This window comes from Perna viridis, chromosome 9 (assembly GCF_037379345.1).
Source record: "Perna viridis isolate PV_CMFRI_1.1 ecotype Kerala chromosome 9, ASM3737934v1, whole genome shotgun sequence".
In the NCBI taxonomy this organism is placed as follows: Eukaryota; Metazoa; Mollusca; class Bivalvia; order Mytilida; family Mytilidae; genus Perna; species Perna viridis.
Window position 1 is genome coordinate 43,968,746 of NC_142453.1, and position 10,103 is coordinate 43,978,848.

Consider the following 10,103-nt stretch of genomic DNA (forward strand, 5'->3'; position numbering starts at 1 on the left):
GGAATGGTCTGTTAAGTATTCAGGAAGTATCACACAATTAAACTTGCCACAAAAAGATAGGGTACTTTTTATTTTTTTGCCATATTCCTTTAGATTACATGTATGTGTCATACCATTATATCTGGTCCACATTACTCTCTATGTTAAATTAAATTCAGCTAATTATATAAGGCTCAAAACAAAGTTAAACATCAATACAGATGGTGCTGGAGAGGATTCATTATGATGGTCACCCTTTACCTTAACTCCCATAAAAAAAACCCAACATACCTTATGTGCCTTCTAAGACAGAACGGTAAAAGTGAAAGTAGACAGAAATCACAACTTTCGTTTTGAAATTTAACCATATCAAAGGGCCTAGAGCTTTTATGCAGAATTATCTTTACCCAACACCAAATAAAGAAAATGAAGTTTAAGATTACTGCTGATTCATTCAGCTTTTCGATGACGTATAGTTTGTATACCTCTACTAAACTAGGAAAATGATTGGGTGCAGTATTTTGACTAATTCGTGTCATTATGAACTACTTTCTTGTATGTGAAGACGACTAGTTCCCGAAATAGTGGTATTATAACAAAAGCTAAACTTGTTCCGTTAAACAGTGGATACCAGTTCAATCTCGGTTAATTTTATAATTTATGTAACCAATATGCGCAACGTCCATATGAATAACTGATAAATCATCGAACGGCAGACGTTATGATCAAGGTGCCAGGTGTATGAATCGATGCCCAAACATTTTTTATTGTATTGACAAATTAAAAAAAAGGATTAAGTTTGAAATTGGAAAATAAAGTTGTTCTTATGAGTATTGATGTTGTTGTTATATTTCCATACATAGTAATATCACAGAGGTATAGTGTTCAAAATATCTAACAGCAGATGAGGCTTACCCACCGGGCATATGGTCCATGCTTCCAGTTTTTAGTTGAGCCCAAGTTGCTCATTTACTTTTGTATCATTTTGGTCATTGTATGTTCTTTGTTGTGCATGTGTCTGGTTTCCCTGTCTGGTCTGTGTCCCTGGATATCTTTCTGCTGGAATCTTACTCCCCTTGATTACTCTTACATCTAATTCCTTGCACTCATTTCCGTTTATGACAAAAGAAAAAAAAGGTGTTGGGTTTATTAAAATATTTCTTTGAAATGTCATTTAATTATTATGAAATACACAGAAAGTGATCATTGTAGGCAAAAAAAAGAAGGAAAAAATTGTTTTGCATTCAATGTCAGGAAATAAAATACCAATTTTACCGTGTGAATTGATTTCACAACGATGTAATTTAAGATGGTCTTACATGTATGATACTAAAGGGATAACGAGTGTTTTTCCTAATATATATGGGTATTTCTGGCAACTTTTAATCGACAAAATATTTGAAATAAAATTCAACTATTAGAAAAGAAGTGATTTTTTATGTTATTTATAATTATTTTGAGTAGTAATTTTCAAAAATGGTATTATATGTTTACCTATATGAAACTTCAAAATAAAGACCTTGGAATGCATAATAAGAAAAAAATGGAATATCACAAATTTAAATTTTAAGCAATCTAAATGTTTGTTTATATGCAATTATCGTTATTTGAATATCGACTGTTATTAGTACAGAAGAATCTCGATAGGTCGAAGTTGAAAGAAGTAAAATTATCCGAGGTAGAGGTAGTCCGAAAAATATTTGATCCGTAAACACACTGTCCCGTCATGTTTCCAGTGATTTAAAATCTTTTCTATGAACTTTGATAAGCCAATCAAATTATGGAGAGATAAGAATTTGTTTTGTCTTCTACCGGGAGTGGATGTGTTTCTTACTTCAATGTGATAATGGCTATATATTTGCTTCAATGCCATGACTTTGCATTTACAATACCTTTTTCTTTTTTTTTTTTTTTTTTTTTTTTTTTTTTGGGGGGGGGGTGTAGTCAATGCTTAACTAAATTAAATGTACTTACTTTTAGGTACCCGAATATCCATACGCTGATCCGGCTAAAGTAAACATTTCTATTTTCGATGAAACTCATAGTGTATATTATTCGGAAACGTCATGCCTTTGTGTTAATGCGTTCAGAGAGATGTATACATTCTCCTTTAGTCTCGAGGGGATTACAGGATTTCTCCACTCTTAATAGTTAAAATCTAGCATTTAACTATCGAGAGTGGAGAAATCATTTATTCCCCGAGAGAAATGAGGGAGAATCTGTTTCTCCTATTAATAAAACCATATAAAATAAATTAAAGAACACCATAAGTTCTCCCAACATCAACTACGTCATCAAGGACCTTCCCTCATCAAGTCATTGCACCATCAATATCACTAGCATTATGATTAGTTGATACACTACCAACTAATCTTTTAAAATATGAATAACATTCGTAAATCAATGAGTATTGAATTGATCAACAATATGAATAAAAACTGTAAACATGGTAAGCGTTGGAGTTTTCACGCGACATTTTAATTTTCCGGCACGTGGCGGGATATTACAAATTTTAAATCACTCGCTCTTGTGGTGAGAATGAAGCCTATGAATGGGAGAATAATATATATATATACATATTTTAATTCTTTTGAAATATTCAAGTACTAAATCTTCAGTCTCTGTTATTTTTTTTTCGCATGACTTAATGCTGTCTGCGTGGTTTCAAATCGAAGTATTTTTGGGTGAAAGGTAGATATTACTGTAGGCATGGCTCCTAGATGCAAAAACACCAGGATGGACAATGATAAAAATGACACTGTTGCATGACGTGAATGTCATCAAGATGGTCATCTCACTCATTCAAGATTTCTCATCAATCAATATATGATTTTCTTAAACCAAAGTCACTAGGAAAACATGAATCAAGTTTTAAAAATTGCTTCTGCCCCAAGTATATTTCTATAATAAATGTAACAGCATAAAGTTACATTAACCTACTTACTAGATATCAATCAGGGTTTCAACATGGTGATGGTACAGTGAATCAGCCCCTGGAGATTTATAATATTATTATTTCCAACCTCGACCAGGGCAAAGATGTTAGATTTATTTTCTGCGATATATCTAAAGCCTTTGATAAGGTTTGTCACTAAGGCTTAATACATAAAATTAAGTGTTATGGTATTCATCATAATCTTGTCCAGTGGATTGCAGATTATTTGAATGATAATGTCAAAAGGTTGTTCTTGATGGTTTTGCCTCTTGTACACAAGGTATCTCAGCAGGTGTACCACAAGGTTTAGTAATTGGACCCTTCTAATTCTTGATATACATAAACAGTATTGTTGATGATGTAAGCAATCACATTCGACTTTTCGCTGATGATACCTCACTTTTTGCAATAATTGATAATAATGTTAATTATGTTACTGAATCTTTGACAAATGATTTCGGGCATATTAATACATTGGCAAATAACTGGGCTGTGAATTTGAACCCGTCTAAAACTGATACATGACTTTTTCACGAAGAAATATAAACTTCCCTGTTATTAACTTTGGTCAAGGTGGAGAAGAAATTGAGCAAGTTGACCATCATTGTCATCTTGGCTTAAATTTCCAAAACCATGCAAATTGGAAGTTACATGTAAATACTATTTATAAAAAGGCCTATAGACATGGACAAGCTTTATTTAAAGTCGGTAAGACATAAAACAATAAACATAAGCTCTTATGAGTTTTTGAACCGACAAACATAATATTTACAGTAATACATAATCATGCAGGTAAGAAAAACAAGACATGCATATACACACAGAAGACATTTAGACAAACATACAAAAACACATAATTATATCAGTCACTACTATGGTACGAGAATATAAGCAGTTGAAGCATACAAACACTAAAAAATACTACCACTACTAGCTAAGGAATAAACTAATAAGCAGATAAGGAATAAAGCAATCGTGCAACTAAAGCAAAGTAATTAAAAAATAATAATAAACTGAACCAAAATATAAAAGTCTAGTATGTATGGTTGGTATGCTGCGTCAGAAAATTTTAATCTGAATTTTTGCATACAAGACAAGTACATTTTTTACCATTCCAGAAAGATAATTGACTTTTGAATTGATTAAAATTTGAAGTTTGCCTGAAAGATTCTGGAAATGATTTCCAAAGAGCAGGTGCAGCATACTGAAAGATCTCTTACCATAGCTAGTAGTTTTCACACTTGGAATCTACAATAAATTTGTGTATCTAAAATTATACTACTTGTCTTTCTTTTCAACAAGATTTGATAAAAGAGGAGGTGCTAAATTATTAAGTATTTTAAATATTTCTGCTGCCATTGTTCTTGTTCTTTTTATATACATTGTTGGCATTTTAGCCTTGATTAAAAGATCTTCATATGTTGAAATATAGTCTTCATAAACAAATCTTAGAACCCTTTCCTGTATTTTTTTTCAATTTTTTGAGCATCACCTTCTGAACAAAAATGCCATGATAGTGGACAAAAGTTAAAATTTGACTGTATAAATGTGTGAAATATCGTTAGTCGATTTAATTTGCTCAAGTTTTTTACATATTCTTTTTAAAATATTTAACTGTTGCACTGCTTGCTCTAGACTTAGTTTATTGCGACAGCTGAAACACTCAGTTGATAGAATGCCTTGCGACAGGAAGGCCAAAACTTTGTTCGGTCTCAATGCAGGACATCATCTTATTATAATAGTTTTTTACCTGCTACTATTAGATTATGGAATGAACTTGATCATGAAACTAAGAAGTCACCAACTATAACCTCTTTTGACTATGGAATAAGAAAATTCAATATCATGCTTTGTCAGTTGAGAAATGAAGCCAGTGATTTTAAATCTCATTTGTTTCATGATTTTTTAGTAGATGATCCCTCTTGTCCATGCTGCTCTGGTCCATGTGAGGATAATTTTCATTACTTCTTTGACTGCCCAGCATATATTGATATTAGAAACATTTTTTTTGAAAATCTCTCACATGTAGGTATAGATGTTGATCTTGATCTCCTGTTATTTGGTGACCCAAACTTGAATTATGAGAACATGTTTATTATTAAACAAGTTCATCAATATATTAGAGATTCAAATAGTTTTGTTTGACACTCTTTTATCTAGTTATTGTGACTTTGTAAACCTGTTTCTCAAACATCAACTATGACTACTATTTATACTTTACATCTTTGTTCGTTTTATTTTCATTTACAATTTACATAAAAATGAAAATTTCCTGCTATTGCCAAATAGTTTATTATTTACATTTCTAGTGTCAGTAATATCTGTATTTTTCCCTCTCTTGTATTTGGTCCTTTTCATTTCATTTGAAAATTCCTTTCTTCCTTCCTTCCTTCTTTTGTTTTGTTCTCTCTCTCTTACAATATTTACACTACTAATACACTGATGAAGATAAAAATCTTTCTAATTTAAATTTGCAATTCTAATTTTTGAAAATCCCCAAATCGCCATTTTTAGAGTTAACATATTATATTGTGCACCAAACTGTGCGGAATTAAATTGGAAATACAAGTATAATAATTTCATTGTGAAGATAGTAAACATATTCTTTAAGTTTTGAAAAAGAAAAAATGGGAAAATTTATTCCAATGGCAAAATCTATTCCAATAGGAAAACTTGATTTCCAATTGGAAAACCAGTTTTCCCATTGGAAAACAAGTGTTCCCATTGGAAATTCACTTTTTCCAATTGGAAAACAAAATTTCCAGTTGTAAACTTTCTTTCCATTGGAGAAAATAATTCCAGTTGGAAAATTAATTTTCCCATTGGAAAAAAATATTTCAATTGGAACATTATTATTCCAATGGGAATTACTTATCAATTATTTGCTCCAATTGGAAGACAATTTTCCTATGGGAATTTTTCTTTCCAATTGGAAGTTTTAAAAGTTAAATCGTACAAGGCAAATCAAATCGAATTAAAATTCAAAAACTTGAATTGAGATTAAATGTGATACCAACAATACCCAAAAGTGGCTTAAACCATTTTTGAGTTATTTGTCCTGTATCAACTAAAACCCTCTTTGTAGTGCATTTAAATCTAAAAGTCCTGAATTTCAAGCGATTATATATAAAAGTAGAACGGGAACTTTAAAAATTTCACAAAACTTCACCAATATAACTAAAAACCTAGCCTTTTACTGACATGTCAAGGTCAAAGGTACAAAAACTGTGACACTCTCAGCTTCTGTTGTTTCTTTCTAAGTTAAACTGTTTATTGGTAATCATTCCGAAACCTATCAATATACATCAATGCAATCAAATAGTTTAAATCTTAAATACCAGTATTAGATATTTATGTATATTTTTTTATGATTTTGACAATAAAAAAAAAATATTATATTAAATTGATATGAAATAGTTATCAAACAGTACTTGTAGAGACTACATGTACATGTATTCCACAGGAAATATCTCCCAACTTTCTAGACCATTTCCAACAGGGCAACAAAGTTAATTTTAAATGAAGATTGCCATATTGAAACTTGTCTGACTTCATTTGTATATTTGTTTTATCTTACATATGTAAATATGCAGCCCTATGTATCTTAGAAGATATTGTTACATTATTGGACACAGGTTTTATCTAAACAAGAATCATGGTTTTTTTTTTCTTAATAGTGGGACACTGATAAAAGACATTTTCCAAATGATGTGAGATATATGTGTTTATTTTGCTGGAATCTAATAAAAAGTTAGGCTGATCAAAATAAAAATCATATTGATATATTATCTATTTATTTTGTAATTGTCCTTAATACTTATGTCAACATCAAGTGTCCACAATATTTGTTGTGGTATTGGCAAAATATACATAATTGTTATTAACAGTTAGTTCATGGAATGATTTTAAAGTTTATGAATGAAACTAGTGTAACGTATTGCCCTAAACTGCAAACCAGATTTTTCCAATAACTGAATTCGCTGTGAAATAGGTCCATCTTGTCTGGTCTTGTGAATAACTTTCACCTCAAAACATGTAGGCTCCTACTAAAGAGAAATCTAAGTATAGAAGCTCTGTGTCAATTAAGAAAAAAATCTGCATAAGATATATTCTATAGAACATTATGTACACATCCCTGCATACCAGAAAGAATCTGAAGGCAGTTACAATGACATACAATGGTATTCACGACTTTTTTAATAACTATTTGAATTATTAAAGAATAACAGAAAGAAGATTTGTCATTTAAGACAATGCAAATTTTGATTTTGTCTTTTAAAAGTTCCTTTATTGATGTGTTTCGTCTGAATATAGCTGAAATATTGCTGCTCGGACGTTAAACCCCAACAATCAATCAACTTTTATTGATGTGTATTGCATAGAGAATTATTTTATTGATAAGATATTGATTGACTGATAATAGATTACCAATTCAATGGCATATATTTAATGCATTTCATTGCCGATCAAACAAACTCTGCTTTGTACTAGTTCGACACGCTTAGGCGGATCTTCATTTTTTAGCTCACAGAAGCAACACCTGAAGGAAGGCATGTCACCTTACTTTAACACATCATGTTGACTCTGCAAACCAGCTGTCACTCTATCTCTTGAAATACGGTATGCTTGACGGAGAGGCAGTGACTGGCAATTTTAAAGTCTTTGGTGTGATTCCGCCAGGAATCAAACTCATGATCTCCATTCCTTATGATGAGCACACTTACCTGAGACCACCAAGGCGGTTTATAAAATACATGTAATAATATTATGTTAAATTCATTTGTGGCTCAATATAAGTGTTCAGTAGCAGTACACTATTTTTGCTGTTCAGATGTGCATCATTAAAATGTTTAATATGCTCCCAAATGAATTCTAACTGATTTTAGCAAGTTTTACATGCTCAAACTCAACTACTCTAGAAACCAATATGTGCTTGATATATAAGATTATTACAATTGTAAAGAATCCCAGAGAAATAATAATTCACTATAAAGTTGTGTTTGATTTTTATAATTCCTTTTTATTTTATTCCTTATGTAATCTGAGAAACAAATGGATCATCATATTTGATGCATTTTTGACCGTTTTTGAGTTATAAGGAGTCAACCCCCCCCCCTTCCTCCCCCCCACACACACACAATTCACAATTGACTTTTTTATTTTTGGTCCGATTTCAAAATTTTTAATTCATGGATTTCCTAGAAAATCCCTGCCTAATAATGGCACGCAAACCCGAAAATGAAGTCATAAACGTGTAAAAACCTCACAGGTAGTTCGTGGATTCGTAGTATCGATATTAATACGTTAGGTACACATCTTTTGTGTGTTCATCTCAAATGCATTACTTTATCATTTTTTTATTCGTAAAGTCTTTTGACAGTCTTGACATGCACTTCATTAGCATGGGTTTCCTTCAACTCGTACATGAATAAATTCTAATATGCAAACAAACAGACAGATATTTGTGTTTCTTTCTTATTCATAAATCAAATATTTACAACAATTACGGACACAGTATTAATAATAAAATAAAATCAAGCTGACATAGTATACCCCACACGTGACACTAATTGAGTAACTCAGCGGATGAGCATTTAAAATGTATATCAGGGGCGGATTCAGGCGGGGGCATGGCGGGCGTGCGCCCCCTCCTCCCCCCCAAAAAAAAAATGCAAAGCATGGGATATCAGGGGTAGATCTAGACGGTTTGAGGTTCAAACTTTAATTTCTCGCTAATTTTACCACAAAAGGTATCTACATTGCACCCATTCTAGAAGAATATTTCAAAAATTTAACCTGAAAAAAGTTTTCGCTTCGCTACGCTCCGCGAGATTTTAACTGCGCCCGCCCCCCCTAATCTGAAATCCTGGATCCGGCCCTGTATATAGGACATTACACCTTTCGAATCCTGGTTATATCTTGATTTCCCTTACGAAGAAATTGCAGATAAATGTTTAATCAGAATTTTCAGTATAGAATTAAGTATTATACACATAAATACAATTGTACAGTTTTTCTTGGCAAGTTAGATGTTTAAAACCTACCAGGTTATGTTTTATAAACAAATAATTGGTTTAAAAATTGGGTTTGATTGTACAGGGATGTAAAATTATGACTTACCTAATTAATGAAGTAATACTTCCAAAATTTCAAAACATAGAATGGTAAAAACAAAGGCTTGTTCCCATTTCGCCTTAGTAAAATTTGGAGTGAATGTAATTAAGTGCTACTTGTGTTTTAATAGCAATTAAATATATAATTTTTATACATATCAATCCCAGAATGGCATTAGGCTATATTACCTGGCATTTAGAGTCAAGATGGGTAGAACCAAATCCTGCATGCCGGAAATCAGGGTTCGACTCTCGGGGCTGCATTTCCGACAAAAAGATTTAAGATTGTAATTGATTATTTCAATATAGGGGTTTGATCCAGAGCGAAAGTGGTCGCGGGCATCCCTGAAGTCAATCCCCCGTTTTTGTAGAGAAGTTTTATTTGATACTGGATAGGTTCCCGTCTTTCAAAAATTTCTGGCTTGGGTCCACCCCTGGCACATGTTGTATATGCATTTTATGCGCCCCAGTTAACGGTCGACAAACGGCTCACTTCCTGTATATTGATGCCGAATAAACAAATGTCCTGCATACCTACGTATCTGTGACCAGGTTGTTAAAATTGTTGTGATTTGAAATCTATGTATTTCAGCTGACTTAAGGGGCCTAAATAAAATTAACAGGGACGGAAAATTTAAAATAGAGGCATGAACATTGGGGAGGGGATCAAGACTTCATGCAATTGTTTTCAATTAAAGATAAAACAATTAAAGAAACTTTATTGTTTCACAATTAACAATTGTAGGAAGAACGAACGTCTTGAACGCCTTTCCTTGAATTGTAGCATACCACTATTTTATAATTTTATTTTATTTCTAATTTTAAGCAGAATTTAATTTAAATTTCTAAAGTTCGACTTTCTTTCAATTTCTAATATTATTTCTAACAAGAAATAGATTTTTTAATAATAGAAAATAAAATTTGAATATGAGAAAATGATTTTAAATATCAAAAAAATATTTTTCTAATATTAAAAAAAAGGATTTTACCACAGGGATGTTAGCAATTCATTATTTTTTATATTTGCTATAATTTATTTTTAGATATTAGAAGTTCAAGTTCTAATAAAAAGAAAA